This window comes from Schistocerca serialis, chromosome 2 (genome assembly GCF_023864345.2).
Source record: "Schistocerca serialis cubense isolate TAMUIC-IGC-003099 chromosome 2, iqSchSeri2.2, whole genome shotgun sequence".
Classification (NCBI taxonomy): Eukaryota; Metazoa; Arthropoda; class Insecta; order Orthoptera; family Acrididae; genus Schistocerca; species Schistocerca serialis.
In genome coordinates, this window is record NC_064639.1 from 331,882,508 (window position 1) to 331,899,987 (window position 17,480).

The window sequence follows — 17,480 nt, forward strand, 5'->3', positions numbered from 1 at the left end:
TAAGGTTTTGTCACTTCTATTAAACAAGCTGTAGCAAATTCACTTTAAGTCCGTTGTATGGGCCTCGTCGTGAACGATCAACTGTATCTACAGGGTGTTTCAAAAATGACCGGTATATTTGAAACGGCAATAAAAACTAAACGAGCAGCGATAGAAATACACCATTTGTTGCAATATGGTTGGGACAACAGTAAATTTTCAGGAGGACAAACTTTCGAAATTACAGTAGTTACAATTTTCAACAACAGATGGCGCTGCAAGTGATGTGAAAGATATAGAAGACAACGCAGTCTGTGGGTGCGCCATTCTGTACGTCGTCTTTCTGCTGTAAGCGTGTGCTGTTCACAACGTGCAAGTATGCTGTAGACAACTTGGTTTATTCCTTAGAACAGAGGATTTTTCTGGTGTTGGAATTCCACCGCCTAGAACACAGTGTTGTTGCAACAAGACGGAGTTTTCAACGGAGGTTTAATGTAACCAAAGGACCGAAAAGCGATACAATAAAGGATCTGTTTGAAAAATTTCAACGGACTGGGAACGTGACGGATGAACGTGCTGGAAAGGTAGGGCGACCACGTACGGCAATCACAGAGGGCAACGCGCAGCTAGTGCAGCAGGTGATCCAACAGCGGCCTCGGGTTTCCGTTCGCCGTGTTGCAGCTGCGGTCCAAATGACGCCAACGTCCACGTATCGTCTCATGCGCCAGAGTTTACACCTCTATCCATACAAAATTCAAACGCGGCAACCCCTCAGCGCCGCTACCATTGCTGCACGAGAGACATTCGCTAACGATATAGTGCACAGGATTGATGACGGCGATATGCATGTGGGCAGCATTTGGTTTACTGACGAAGCTTATTTTTACCTGGACGGCTTCGTCAATAAACAGAACTGGCGCATATGGGGAACCGAAAAGCCCCATGTTGCAGTCCCATCGTCCCTGCATCCTCAAAAAGTACTGGTCTGGGCAGCCATTTCTTCCAAACTAATCATTGGCCCATTTTTCAGATCCGAAACGATTACTGCATCACGCTATCTGGACATTCTTCGTGAATTTGTGGCGGTACAAACTGCCTTAGACGACACTGCGAACACCTCGTGGTTTATGCAAGATGGTGCCCGGCCACATCGCACGGCCGACGTCTTTAATTTCCTGAATGAATATTTCGATGATCGTGTGATTGCTTTGGGCTATCCGAAACATACAGGAGGCGGCGTGGATTGGCCTCCCTATTCGCCAGACATGAACCCCTGTGACTTCTTTCTGTGGGGACACTTGAAAGACCAGGTGTACCGCCAGAATCCAGAAACAATTGAACAGCTGAAGCAGTACGTCTCATCTGCATGTGAAGCCATTCCGCCAGACACGTTGTCAAAGGTTTCAGGTAATTTCATTCAGAGACTACGCCATATTATTGCTACGCATGGTGGATATGTGGAAAATATCGTACTATAGAGTTTCCCAGACCGCAGCGCCATCTGTTGTTGAAAATTGTAACTACTGTAATTTCGAAAGTTTGTCTGCCTGAAAATGTACTGTTGTCCCAAGCATATTGCAACAAACGGTGTATTTCTATCGCTTCTCGTTTAGATTTTATTGCCGTTTCAAATATACCGGTCATTTTTGAAACACCCTGTAAAAAATAGGGCATACTTCGAAGGCTTCCAGCCTATATTAGGTTTACAATAATTAATAATGCATGTGACCTTTTTTTTCTTTATTGTTATTTTGAAACCTGTATTACAGGCAGGCTTGCAGCAGCATACGACGCCGCTCTTTGGCCGCAGAGAAACACAAATATACAAATGAAGACATTTAGAGGAAAAACATGGTGGATCATGTGACCATTACAGTTTCTGTAATAATAGAACCTTTCCTACTGATGTTCATACGAGATTTGTTGGTCAGTTTATAAAGCTCTGTAGTAGAATGTAAAACGTAGTCATGCTGGATACTGTAATTAACTTACAATAGTAAAGTATAAAATTAATTCATAGCAAAAATGTTATCTGACACGTGCGTAATAAGAGTTTGATTCTAAACGTCTCGCGCATGCGCGCCGCCCTCTGTGAGGCAGACCGCGAAGCCCTCGCGGTCCGCAGTCTCTAGTCACACAAGGAGGCCCATACAACGGGCTTAAAGTGAATTTGCTACAGCTTGTTTAATAGAAGTGACAAAACCTTATGGTGATGCATCAAGTTTTATAAAGTTGACTTAGGACATGGCTTGTTTTAGGCAAACATTTAAATAATATTTTATGTAAGTACTACACGTTGCATCCTGTAGGATGACCATATCTAATATAATTTACTAGCACATTATAATATTAACTTTTTGCAGGTTCTGAAGAAGACGTTATTACTATCGTTGAAACCTAGGCAAACGATAAAGTTAACCTGCAACTGCTAGGCTGTATATTATTATATACTTGGGATAGTATTTGCAAGTACCAAATACTACTGCTGTATCGTAAAATGGACGCTCCTCAGGCAGAAAATGCTTACGTATAACTTTCTGGTTCCTCTGAGGAGTCTGTCTATGGTGGCGAACATAGAATGCTGTGTGGTACTTCTGTTTGGAAAAATAGTCCGAATCCGGTTTTGTAGCAGCTCTCCCACTGCCATCCGCTTCGCCCTAAGCAAGCACCATGCCGGTGATTTCCGCAGCTGTGTACTGTTACAGTTACATGTCCCATTGCTGTCAACAACGCTACTGCAGTGGCAGACTGCACAACGTCCCCAGTAGGATGCGCACAAGGGCCGTGTGAAAGAGTGCAGCGCATGAGGAGGAATGTTATTAGGCTTAAGTTCTCCATCCGCAATAAACAGAAGGCTAAAGGGCGCATACCTTCGGTATGCAAATGATAAAACGCATCAGAAGAAACTTTCAAAACCGTTCATTCTCTCACTTTGCCGCTCTCTAGCGCCCAAGCTGCGCGTTGCCAGATATAGGTTTCTTCTTGAAAACAGATCGATTTGCTGCCTTCCTGCATAACATACTAACAGTTGTCCGCGGTTTTTTTTTATTTTTTACTTTTTTGTGTGGGGTATCCTGTTTAAACATGCTTGATGCGAGACACGCACACGACGATTATTGCATTGTATGTAATTCCATCTTCAGGTGGAATATGAGACTACGGATTTTCTATGTTCAATAAAAACAGTAACAATCGCCGTTGTATAGGTTTATTTCTAGGCAACCAGTTTCGACGTTACACTACGTCATCTTCAGGCCCAAACTGTGGAGGAAATAACAGAACAATAATTACATATTGAAATACAGAGCATATTGACTAAAAGAATCAAGTGTTCCATATTACTTTACGTTATCAGAACTATACAGTGAATTTTATGTCAGAGCAATAAATCATATTGAAATACAGAGCGTATTGCTTAAAAGCTGCAAGTGTTACATGTAAATTTCCTTAATTACAAGAACTCAGTCTTAATAAAACTCCATAATACGCCGTAATATTTACTATTAGAATTAATTAGTTCTCATACATATTGTAAAGTCTTCAGTATCGTCATCGACGTTTCAATAAAACAGAAGTGTTACAGTAATGTAACCATCAGTCCAGCATATTTATTGTCTTCAAAACGCATGACTATACGTGGCAGACGCCTTGTTTAGTCAAAAGGTAAAAGACGGGTAACAGGAACCGACAAATTATATGTAAAACAGTACCATGATCACATATCAGGTGAAGTAAAAAGGGGGTGGGGTGTTCATTGTAAGGACTGGGACTTTTTAAAATAAGTATATACAAAGGAACGAACCAATAAAAGGCATTGCAACTATTGAACCACTACAGTTGTACTTAGTGGATGTAGATAATATTCTGCATGGAATCGACAGAGGCAAGGTAAGAAGTATCTTTGCCTCTATGCCAGAGATAGACCTTGGATACCACAACCAAAATAAGATATTACATACGTTAACCTTATTTAACATATTTGTATAACTTTTTTAAAACACGTTTACCAACACATTCGTACCACCATATTACTGGGGAGTATCTATGGAATGAAGAAATCAACATAAGTCTCATTACAGAAAGACGCGCATATACCCTTATTCATCACTATGGATATTAAGTATCTGATTGTGCTGACTTTACCATATAGACCATATGGGGGAACGCAAAACAATAGGTTATCTCAAGCACAGCCACAAAATGTAAGTCAAATGCGAATCCACATTAGGTCCAGATTAACAAAGCACAGGATAAAATATATTCCAACATGTATCTGAATATCTCATACTTAATTATGTAATCGTAGAAAAAAAGATCGCCATTACACAGAACGTCTTTACACATTAAAATGAAAATTGTATATATACGACAGTTACAAACATCACTGAGACACAGTAAAACCAAACAGACCGAACAACTACGTAATTAAGCGCAAAGCACTCTTATCCTGATGCTCTAATTATACAAAACATGTCGTGTAAACCCACTACTACTTGTTACGTCGGGCCCACATTAACCCATACTTGAACACAAAGACACAAACCAATCCTAGAGGAAGCTACCCACCTCCTCCAATCCAGTAACCTTCATGTTATTAATATAGCATTGCCTTTAACTGGTCTCGTAATAGCTGTTCTGAAGCGAGAGGTCAATATGAGTAATGAAGTGACGAAATATACCACAGATCAGGTCTATGACCTCCAAAACGTATTCACACGGGCATACGTGTTCGCTGGACAGCAGTCAGCAATTGTCACATCATACATTCAAACACGAGGGCCAAAGATGACCTCACAACATGTTCCATATCCCTGTAAGATCCTCCTACGACGGGTCGATTATCGCAGTTCGGTTACTCATACAGGAATGACTAGGATGTTATAAGACGAAGGACACAAACATGACAAGGACCTGATGGGCAATGACAAGTAATAACAAGTGCCTACCTAACCTACATCTCTGTTATACCATCGTCAACCTCTAAAATACGTCGTAAAGACGTCAGAGAATTAGTATGGTATAAACCTCACGAAAAGCTTACAGGACGATCCTCCATTACAATTAACACTTCTCTACAACAATGTTAGTCAGAACAAATGTACATTACATTAAACATATGCGTAGTTGGTATAATTCCTGGAAGTCACTGAAGGTTTCAAAGAATTGTTTATTTTTAAAAATTATTTGCATATTTAACAGGCCATCAGGTTCGCTATGTAAATGGATAAATATCTACAATTCTTCCAGTAGGTCCATCGTTCCTCCTTTATCAACAAGGCGTAAAATGTCTAAACTGTTAGCAATGCTTCCTACGTGATGTTTATTGGTTTTCAGGTGTTCTCTGAAGGAGGAATGTTTAATTGTATGTAGGTATGTGTGTTCTCGGAACCGTTCCTTAAATGATCTACCTCTTTCGCCAATATAAAAAGCATTACAATCATTATATCTAATTTTATAAAGGCCAGACTTAATCAGATGGTCAGTATGCTCAATCGAATGGGTTAAAATTTCACCAAAGGAATTTTTGTTACTGAAACCAACATTAACATTAATGTTCTTAAACGCACTAGCTATCTTATTAGATATCAGGCCTTTGTACTCCATACTTGTATAGATTTTATGCATCGAGTTTTCATGGTCAAACGTTATCTCATTTAATAGGTTAGAATCTTTCCTCGATATTATAGTATGAATGTTAGCAAGGATGTCAGGTGAGAAACCATTATTATCGCTATGTCCCTGAGTATATTCTTTTCTTTTCTGATCTCCTCATTATCAAGTGGAACTCTAGTAAGCCTACTAACCTGTCTGTAGAAGAAGGACATTTTGTACTGGCTGAAGTGTGCTGAATCAAAAGGAATAACAGCATCCTATGTGGAAGGTTTTCTGTAAATTGCAAATTTATGTGCACCATTCTTGTTAATTAAATAGATGTCTAAAAATTAATTCTATTGTCTACCTGTTGTTCATAAGTAAAAGTTATTTTCTGATGTAAGCGGTTAAAGATTGTCAATAGCCTACCAGAGCCTCCATATATATATATATATATATATATATATATATATATATATATATATACTTCACCTACAGCAGGTCTTCTACGTCTTTAAGATTATCAACAAGTTCGAAGGTGTTCTTTACTGAAAACTGTTGAGCAAACACAAATTTTTTATTAAGAATTGCATTAAGTCTACGAGCTAGCTTATAAGCGGGTCTACCAGTGTTATTACCTACTGGACGAATAGGAATATTTAATTTATGAATTTTACATTGTGCCCTAAGGTATGGAGCATGAAGGTTCACTACCTCTAAAGCTTTAGATGTCCTCTCATCCAAGAGCAGACAAGTCTTTTTCAAAGCACATTTTACGTTTTTAACAAATTGTCCAGTTGGATCATTTTCTAATCTACAAATACCACTTTGTACAAAGAATTCCTGAGCTTTACTTTTATAGTAATCTACATACATAATAAACCACGTATTTCCCTTATCAGTCTTGAGAACAAGAGCTTTATGTACTTTTAATTTATCGCTAGTATCAGGTACTATGGATTCTTCAACCGTGATTTTATTCTTACCTCTCCCCCGACATTGTTTAGTGATCGCATCTGCTGCTTTACTGTTAAGGATAACCTGTTGTGATTCATCAATTTCATTGTAATTAATAGTTCTTTTTATATCAACAATTATGGACTTAAAGTCTTTACAACGTAATTTCTTACTAATCGCATACTTGTTTCGATTCTACAATAAGTTCAGTTCATTTTTATTAAAATCAATATTTGTGTAATTTATCACTTTATCGAAAACTTTGTGGTCACTAAATTTACTTACTTTGAGCTATTTATTTTGTCGCCGTGTCAGTGCATTTAACTTCTTACTATGCGTTTTGTCGATAACATAATTTTACTCTCAACCACACTCTCATCATAACCCCTTAGGTTATGTGTCTGTTGAGCATTTAATAATTTACACAGTTGAAGGTGTTCTAAATACAAATGTTTAGAGAGATGGTCATATTTCCTATACAAATTCCTTATCTCTAGTCTTATCCAAATTTTCTCACAGTTTCGTTTAACTTGTAGAGCAACATTATCCTGTCGTCGTACTTTAATCTGAGCATATTTAAGTATTACACTTACAACCTGAAACATTCTATTAAAATGAATTGCTGCTGTTGTCCTCATGAGATGGAGTTGCTGTTCAAAAATCTGCTGAGCTACCGTGCCGGTTACCTACTGAACCACGCCCCAGTACCCGTCCTCACACTTTTATTTCCACCAGTACCTCATCTCCTACCATCCAAATTTGACAGAAATTCTCCTGCGACACATATAGGACTAGCGCTACTGGAGAAAAGGATATAACGAAGACATAGGTTAGCCATAGCATGGAGGATGTTTGCCCGAATGAAATTTTCACTCCGTACCGAAGTGTGCGATGATATGAAACTTCCTGGCACATTAAAATGGTGTGCCAGACGAGACTCGAACTGGTCCCGAGTCCGAGTCTCGGTTCGGCACACAGTTTTAATCTGCCAGGAAGATTAATATTATTTACTTATCAGGTCACGGGGAACAAAGCGAGCCAAAGTTACTTGCTCAAGGAAATTATTTTAAAAAATTCTAACTAAAAATTTTATAAACAAAAGAAAGTAAAGAATTGTGAAAGACTATACGAACAAATAAAACTGTACAGAGAAAAGTTTTCAAGTACTGCGACGAACTCCTGCCCAGAACTGATGGAATGTGCTACAAAGAAATTCCTTCAACTTATGGAGGTTTATCAACTTCTTTTTCAGCTTGAGTCCTACTGCAAGTGAAACCTGCTGAACAGAGCACACCTTTCTGTGCAATGATTAAGAAAGTGTCACCCAAATGCAAACAGCATTTCCATTAGCAACGAATTGAAAGACTAACGAAGCACCCCCGCTTTCCCAACCATGCTCTTCGCCTGTGGCTCAAACCTGCACAAACAAAGGGTTTGAAGCAACAGCAGACACATCTAGTGTTTCTGTGCCCACAGCCACCCGTGCCCGACGAACATCGTTACGAGTGATTAGACAGTGCCTTCCGGCACTGCCGCGACGCGACGGGTCGTGCAGTGCAGTGTAGCCGCTCTGCCCCGCCAGCAGCAGGCGCAGGCAGGGCCGGTGCGTGGGAGGACAGTGAGCACTAAGCAGCGAACAGTGAGAGCCAGACAAAAGCTTTCCAGGCGGGCCCACGTGCTGCCACCGGCTCTCGGTCGATGTGAGTGACGTCGGCCAGGGCGTGGCTTTGCGTAGCGCCCGCTCGCGACGGGCCAACGGGGACGCACAGTAGCGCCGCCTGCCTCCTTCCCCTGTCCCCAACCTACGTTTCACTCCGAGTTTCGTACCGCTGGTCCTCTTCTCTACAAGCTGTCTGGGAAAAACTATTACCCGCCACCGGAAAAGAAAAGTGAGAAATGTTAGAAGCTATCGGAAGTCATTTTATTTATTTATTTATTTATTTATTTTTTGCGGAAGGGGTCATCAGTCTTCTGGCTGGTCTGATGCGCCCCACCGTAAACACCTCTCCTGAGCCAACCTCTTCATTTGAAACTGCCACCAGTATCTAATGTCCATAATTACTGTATGTGTGGGATGTATTCCAATCTCTGTGTTCCCCCACAGTTTTTACCCTCTACAATTCCCTCAAGTACCAAGGAAGTTATTCCGGAATTATTTTACTAATCTTGAGAGATAAGAGGCGATCTGTTGTAATTACGTGACAGAAGGTGAACTTCTTAGCCAAGATCGCTTGTAAACAACCTTTGTTGTCGATTACAGATTTCGGTAAGCATGACTATCATCCTCATATCTCGATAAAACGTATTACATCTCTCCATTAGCCGACCTCTGTGGCCGAGCGGTTCTAGGCACTTCAATCCGGAACCGCGCTGCTACTACGGTCGCAGGTTCGAATCCTGCCTAGGGTACGGATGTGTGTGATGTCCTTAGGTTGGTTAGGTTTAAGTAGTTCTAAGTCTAGGGGACTGATGACCTCAGATATTAAGTCCCATAGTGCTTCGAGCCATTTGAACCATTTTTTGGTCTCCATTAACCTTTTATCGAGATCTAAAACCGGTAACCGCGCTTACCGAAACCGGTAATCTACAGTAAAGGTCGTTTGTAAACAATCTTGGCTAAGAAGATCACCTTCTCTGAAGTAATTATTCCTTGATGTCTTCACAGGTGTCCCATCATCCTGGCTCCTCTGCTTATCAGAGCTCTCCACATGTTCCTCTCCTTGCTGATTCTGCTAGAATCTCCATCTTCTCAGTTCACCTAATTTTCAACACTCATCTCAGTAGCTTTGTTTCTCGCAATTTCCAGTTTCGCACAGTAATGATCCAATTATTTATAAGAGGCGATGAAAAAGTTTCCTTTAGAAGGGTCTACGGTCCAGAATAGCTATATGAATTAGAAAAAGATCCTGTGAGCATAGAGGCAATCATCCCACCGAAGCACCAAGTTGAAGATACGAGCTTTGTAAAATACCGTGAAGAAGTCTATAACAACCTGCTGCACATCCTCGCCCGACAGGAACCGTCGACCCTTCAAGGAATTTTTTAAGGGACCGAAGGCGTGATGATCGCATGGACAAAGATCGGGACTCTAGGGCTTGTGCTCGAGAGTCTCCCGCTTGATTTGGCTTAACTTCTGCGTTGCGACATTTGGGATATAAGGACGAGCGTTTTGACGAAGCAGCAGCACCTCTTGGCGCATCATTCCACAACGGAGGTTTTTCGCAGACATGCTGCCGCATATACATTCTCATTCTCATTTGACCTTCGTCAGCCAAGAAAAGAATAAGACTAAGTTGGTCCTGTTTGGATGAATTTGGTAATGACGTCGCCATAGTTTAACGTTTCTGCATTTACCGCCCGCTCATCGGAAAGACATGGGTGTCACATTAATCCCTTACCAACATGTCGCTGTTCATGTAGCCGCATTTGAGTCGCGGAGGATATACGGTTCAGCAATGCTCTCAGATAAACTCTTCGACCACACCTTAGATAGTACTGTGCTCTAAACGTAAGCCAGCTACTTCCATGCCACCAGCGGGTGCTGTAAACGGCGAAACGCATATGGGAGCACAGAGATTGGAATGCAGCCAACAAATAACCGAGGATGTTGGATACAAGTGCTTCTCTGAGATATAGACATAGTCACAGATGAGGCTACCGTGGCCGGGCCGCGTCAAACCAGTCTCTGGATTGACAAATTTGTTGGTCAACGTATACTGGTGGAAACGTACTTCACAAATACTTTCTTTATGAAGATAGTAACTGTTCCGAAAGAACAGATACCAATGATGACCATGCAGCTTCTCTAGAAAGAAATGGTAATTAATCGAAACCCTCAGCTGCCAACAGGTGTTATTGAAATACCTGAATGGGGACAGCTGAAAATGTGTGCCACGACTGGGACTCGAACCCTGGATCTCCTGCTTACATGGCAGACGCTCTATCCATCTGAGCCACCAAGGGCGCAGAGGATAGCGAAACTGCAGGGACTTATCCCTTGCACGCTTCTCGTGATGGCAGCTGAGGGTTTCGATTAATTATCATTTCTTTCTAGAGAAGCTGCATGGTCATCAATCGTATCTGTTCTTTCGGAACAGTTACTATCTTCATATAGTTAAAGGCTACCCGGCCACTGACCTTCTTCTGTGCGAATGCGCACAGGTTGCCCGAACTCTTACGGGAATCGTCACCTTAGTTGGTGCGAATAATGAGTGAATGGGCAAATATCCTTTAGGAACATTACGAATGTAGGTTGTGGACAGTTGGGAATGTGGGTCTCACAGGAAGCATACAACGGATAAGTTCCTGCAGTCGCGCTACCATCTGTGTCCTCGGTGGCTCAGATAGATAGAGTGTCTGCCATGTAAGCAGGAGATCCCGGGTTCGAGACCCGATCGTGGCATACATTTTCAGCTGTCCCCACTGAGGTATATCAATAACACCTGTTGGCAGTTGAGGATTTCGATTAATTATCATTTAATATTTTCTTTTTTTCTTTTTTCTGATCAGATTTCTGATTGGTTTGATGCGGCCCATCACGAATTCTTTTCTTGAGGTAATAGCTTTATCTCAGAGTTGCACATGCGCCGTGGCACTTGCACCCTCATCCTCAATTATTTGATGGGTATATTCCGACCTCTATGTTCCCCTACAGTTTTTCCTTCTATAGCTCACTCTAGTACCATGGAAGTTATTGCCTGATGCCTTAAAAAGTGTCCCATCATTCTATCTCTTCCTTTCGGTGTTTTACATATGTTGCTTTCTTCGCTGATTCTGCGGAGGACCACCTCATTTCTTATCAGTCTACCTGCTTTTCAACATCCGTCCGTAGCACCACGTCTCAGACACCTCGATTCTCTTTTGTTCCGATTTTTTCACAGTCCATGTTTCAGTACCATACAACGCTGTGCTGCAAACGTACATTCTCAGACATTTCTACCTTAGATTAAGGCCGATATCTGATACTAGCAGATTTCTCTTGGCGAGGAATGCTTTCTTTTCCCATGCTAACCGGATTTTTGTGGCCTCCTTGCTTCGTCCACCATGTTTTATTTTGCTTCCAAGCGAATATTTTGTTCACGTCCTTTACTTCTTCCTCATTTTCACTGAAGATACCAGTGTCATCAGAAAATGTTACCACTGATCCCCTTTCATCCTCAATTTTAATCCCACTGTTAAACCATTGCTTCTTCCATGTATAGATTGAATAGTATGAGCGAAAGACTACATTCATGTCTTACTCCACTTTTAATCTTAGCACCTCGTTCTTTCTCTTTCGTTCTTATTGTTCCCTCTTGGTTTTTGTATGTTCTGCATAATTTCCATTTTCTCCTGTAGCTTACACTCACTTTACTCAGAATTTCGAGCTTCTAGTTTTGATTTTTCGTAAATCTTGCTTCACTACCAACAGCGACCTCAAGACTGCCTCTGTCGAGTCTTTATCTTTCCTAAACTCTCTCTTATTATCACTTAACGGAACCCCAATTTTCTTTTCTATTCTTCTGTGTATCATTCTCCTCAGCAACTTGTATGCATACGATATAATGTTGATTGTGCCAAAGTTTTCGCACTTATGTGGCCTTGTTATCTTCTGGAACTTAAGGATGATAGTTTACACAAAATCGAACTGTACGTTGTCAGTCTAATAAGTTCAACAAAGGAGACGCAAGAGTTACTTGGCTGCCTCTCCCCCCAATGATTTCAGGAATCCCGAAGGAATGTTATTTAGCCGTTCAGCATTACTTGATCACAAGCCTTGCAAAGTTCTATTAAACTCCGTCTCTAATACCGTTTTCCATATCGATTCCCATTTCTGTTCCAATCACGCCATCGGACAAGCCCTCTCCTCACAGCCGGCCGCTGTGGTCGAGCGGTTCTAAGCGCTTCAGTTCGAAACCGCGCTGCTGCTACGGTCGGAGGTTCGAATCCTACCCCGGGCATGGATGTGTGTGCTGTCCTTAGGTTAGTTAGGTTTAAGTAGTTCTAAGTCTAGGGGACTGATGACCTCAGATGTTAAGTCCCATAGTGCTTAGAGCCATTTTAACCATTTTTTTAGTTACATTCCTTAAACTTATGTTAGTCTTTCCAACTACCGTGATTGCCCTGTTTAGAGATGATCATTCTTTTTATCTGAAATGTCTGTCGTATTCATTAATGGATGATCTACAGGCTCAGAGAACTTCAAAGGCATCTCGTCATCCCTTACTACTTCTGTATCTCACCTCTTTGCACTTCGATTTTTCTGGATAAGTCTCTTAAACGTCAGCCTACTGCTCGTCATTACTAAACTGCGATCCTGAAACTGTCATACAATAAAGACATTAAAGGTGTTTCAAGGTAAATGAAAAGAAACATTTTTCTATTTTCCTTGGAGAGTAGGGAATGAAATCTTTTCTCATTTGGAATGGTGAATATCTTTTAATGCGCATCCGCAAAATGAATGTCGATTCGTCATGTTACGAAACCCATGTTCAGTGCCGTATATCTGTAAAAGGCCATTTGTGTTTGAGCCATTTCCGCTGCTTGTATTCTCCGAACAGAAAATAGGGAAATAAAGAACTATTTGGATACGCTAACGATTATGTTAATCTAACCAAAACATCTAGCTTCACCCTTAGCACATATCAACCGTTGACTACATGTTTAATTATTTAAAACACTATTCTATTTTATTTGTCGTCCAAACAACTACAATGACCGCTCTGTTCTGTTTTCTCTCCGGCTAACACACAACTGTAGTTCGAAGAATAAACGTCGCTTTAGAATGCCAGTCACTAATAATATTGTACGTGGAACGGGGAAGTAATTTTGAACTGAAATGAATGAGTAATGCAGAAGGGAGCTTGATTCCCACTTTTGTGTTATATTTTATGCTCTTTATTTAACCGTATAGCTAGAGCCTCCCGTCGGGCAGACCATTCGCCGAGTGTCGGTCTTTCACTTTGACGCCACTTCGGCGACCTGCAGTCGATGAGGATGATAGGATGATGATAGGACACTACAACACCCAGTCCCTGGGCGGAGAAAATTCCCCGACAAGGTCGGGAATCGAACCCGGGCCCAGAGGATTGACAATCCGTCACGCTGACCATTCAGCTACCGGAGGCGGACATATTTTATGTTGTTACACAGGGAAAACAGTAACATCACATTACTGCTTTTATCGTGCTTGAGTTGCGAATAGTGACAATATGGAAGTCCATAATGTCGACGGGCAGTTTTTACTGAACGTCGTTCAATAACCGTAAGCTTTTAATCTTGGAGGTTTAAGAATGGCTCTAAGCACTATGAGACAACATCTGAGGTCATAAGTCCCCTAGACTTAGAACTACTTAAACCTAACTAACCTAAGGACATCGCACAAAAAAAATGGCTCTGAGCACTATGGGACTTAACTTCTGAGGTCATCAGTCCCCTAGAACTTAGACCTACTTAAACCTAACTAACCTAAGGACATCACACACATCCATGCCCGAGGCAGGATTTGAACCTGCGACCGTAGCGGTCTCGCGGTTCCAGACTGTAGCGCCTAGAACCGTCGGCCACCCTGGCCGGCGTACGGGTGTCACCGACGCTCTCTAAGCTGTATCTAGAAGCAATCTTGCACACTTGGCATAGAAAATGCAGAGTTTTGGTAGTGGTAGTAGAGGATAGAAAGATATTTAGTCTGTGTTTTGGCCAGATTGTCAGCAGCAGATGATGCTCGGAGCTACATTATAAGAAAGCTTAAAAGGGAATACAATGAGGTTGGTTGAGGATGAACCTGAAGAAGTGTGAAAACTTTACGGTTGGAATGAAAAAAGTAAGTCATTTGGAAGTAGATGGAGAAGGAAAAGGCAAAACACCATCTAACAACTCTACCACAACAAAGGTCAAAATTTAATAATGATTGTGGTGTTGCTCACGCTGCTAAATACTGCATTTTCGGGCAACAACAAAGTTATTATGTGGCAGGTGTCATTAGGGCGAAGTTAATAAAGTCATTTCATGTAATAATGAATAAACTAGGCACTCATCTTTTCGTGTTTTCCACGCTGGTCTCGTTGTAAAATCATGGCTCAATCGTCGAAAATCTAGGTGGTGGTGATACCAAGCTCGGATGCAAAGAGACCTAGGTTTTATTCTGCTATATTCAAAAGTTTCATAGATGTGGTTCACAAACCATTCTTGAAGATTAAACCTTTGAAAGTTAGCACAATGGTGATGTAAAAAAAAAGTAATCAGCACTTCGAATTTAAGTTACACTTCTTTTTTATTACTTTTGTTGCAGTATCACGTAACCCACAAAACATCACTTCACAATACAAAACATACTTGGAAACATCTTCCTCACCGTTAAAGTTCACATTTTATAAGCTGACTACGTTATGCGTCTACCCAACATGACGTCCAAGACTTGACCTTCTCAAGGTCCGACTCTGTAACTAAACTAACTAATAATCGCTTACGCGCCCAAAAATCAGAGTTACAAGTACGACAAAGATCATAGTGACAAGAGAAAGAATACACATAAGAATAATATCATTGCAACATAAACATATCGATGTATCAAAGTATCTCTACATTAATGAAATCAAATCTGAATGTTGTCTCAGAAACATGTTAACTACTTTACAGAAACACGGTAGTATATTGCTGGTATCGAAAGGTTGAGTTGAGGTGCGTAATGGTTACTAATTCAAGTACCATTACAACCTTGAGGTCTTATTTAATTAACGGGGCGTAAGTAATGATGAAATCACTAGTACGATTAGTAAACAACGAGCTGTAACAAGCCTTATGGACTCTTCTGCAGAACAAAAAGATAAGAATAACAACGAAGAGGGGATGTATGAGACTATAGTTCCAAGTGCATTTTTGTGCGGAGCAGAAACCTGGGAAGTTAGCAAAAATGTAGAAATAAACTTCGTGCCACTAACATAGATCATTTAAAACGAAGCTCAAGTTGTACTAGGGCAAGCAGGATAAAAAATTGACAATCCGACAAAGGACGTAGCTGGGTAGGGATGCCTGGGAACTTAGCAAAAATGTAGAAATAAACTTCGTGCCACTAAGGTATATCATTTAAAACGAAGCTCAAGTTGTACTAGGGCAAGCAGGATAAAAAATTGACAATCCGACAAAGGACGTAGCTGGGTAGGGATGCCTGTGACAACTTCCAACAAAAACAGCTGATGCAGTTTGGCCATGTGAATAGGATGAATGAAGCTAGGATATCAAATAGGATACTACGATGGATACTATCCCAGCGGAAGAAAAGGAATCGCCCACGACGCGAGATGATATGGAGGAGACAATGGAAGCAGGGAATATCGGGCAGAAGGTGGTGAGTGGGGACGGAGAAGCGGCGCCAGCCGTAGGTAATCGGAATAAGAAGAAGATTAGTGAACCTCACCCGAAACCTTCCAGCAGTCAACTCTTACCGTGCCTTCATTCTATCAAAAATCTCAGACGATACTGATATTTCTAACATGAAACAACCCAGATGAGCTGTAGCGCCAGTATAGATTGACAGACGTGCACCATCTTCTATTATCTGAACGTTATCTGAAACTGTTAAATAGATCCTTAACGTGTATGAAGAAAGTTAAATTTGGATTGTCTCTACTGCAAAGAGTTGCAATGGCTCCAAAACATTCTGTCTAACATAATTTTTAAATATTAGTTCTTGCGAAATAGATGTCTCATTTACGTGGCTAATAGTTAAAAATAGATTCCCATTATAATTATCTTCATTTAATTAAGAAAGTGTATTATCTGTGATACTGCAATACAAGTAAACGAGCGCACCGAGAGTTAAATTTAGCCTCCAGTCTTTGCAGTTTCTTCTCGGTTAGGATGATAAAGGAAGCGAATACTTTTTGAGTAAACTTATTTAAATTCAAAGTGATTGCTATATTACTGTAAACTGAAAATGAGTTGACAAGTAACGTAAAAGTGTTACTTCTCCAGATTTTGATTCTTCTGCGACTCACCATACACTACATGTCAGTTCTGTAGTATCACAAGAAGTCACGGCGACCTTTTATCATACGCAGATTTCTGTAAGTTTACTGATTACGTTGCCCGTGTTAAAAGTTGTATTTTTAGGAGAACAACGTTGTATAATTAAAACAGCTAATCGCAGTTCGTGCCGTCGCCTGGTGAACTCAATTTTCGGACCGGGTGTTCCTGAAACAAATTCTGTCAACAAAATCTTCAGTTATGCGTAACTAATATAATTATGAAGTGTCCCAGTTAATAGCCAATTTTCCACTTGACCTGCACGATAGTGGTTTGTCGCGGTTTATTAGCGTGTGTCGATCACTTATGCCATCTAAACAGAAAAATGGAGACAGGATAGCTCTCAAGTGAGCTCTGCTTCAACAGATGCAGGCTGATGATCAAAAGCTGAAGGTAAATTGAAACTACAATGTCACCTGACTGCAAGAAAAATGTGAAACGCACAAGAAGTTCGTGCTGCAAATCGCTGCGCGTATCTGAGATAGTAGTTGTCAGTAGTGCGACTGCTTTATGTCACAACCGTAAACTAAATGACAAATTTATCCGTTTTATGGAGAAATGTTAGAGGTCTGTATTGTAAATTTCTGAAATAATTTCTAGTTATTCAGTCATCTTTTACTGATATTTAATTTGCACGACGTGTTTCGGCAGCATCCTGCCATCATCATACGCAAGCAACTACATATATGTTACATAAATGTGACTTTTCATGAGGTTCAATTGTTGAGGGTTCCAGTGAGGTTATGTATCGAAAGATAACCATTTTTGCTGGAAATTTAAATGTCTGGCGCACACCTGACAGTGAAAGTGTAAAGTTTTGATGTGTTTGTTACTGTGTTCTGTCTGCCGGGCAATTAAATTTCTAACATACATGGTTACATTCCGATGCATAACCTCACTGGCATACCCAGCGAGTAAACCTCATCGCATCCTGATTAATGTAATGAATG

The 17,480-nt window shown here is 40.8% G+C and overlaps 1 protein-coding gene across 1 annotated transcript in view; it reads left to right on the forward strand.

Annotated features, from left to right (window-relative positions):
- Positions 1-17,480, forward strand: part of LOC126455538 (potassium voltage-gated channel protein Shaw-like) — a 451,812-nt gene that overhangs the window by 154,589 nt on the left and 279,743 nt on the right. The gene's annotated exons all lie outside the window — the stretch shown is intronic.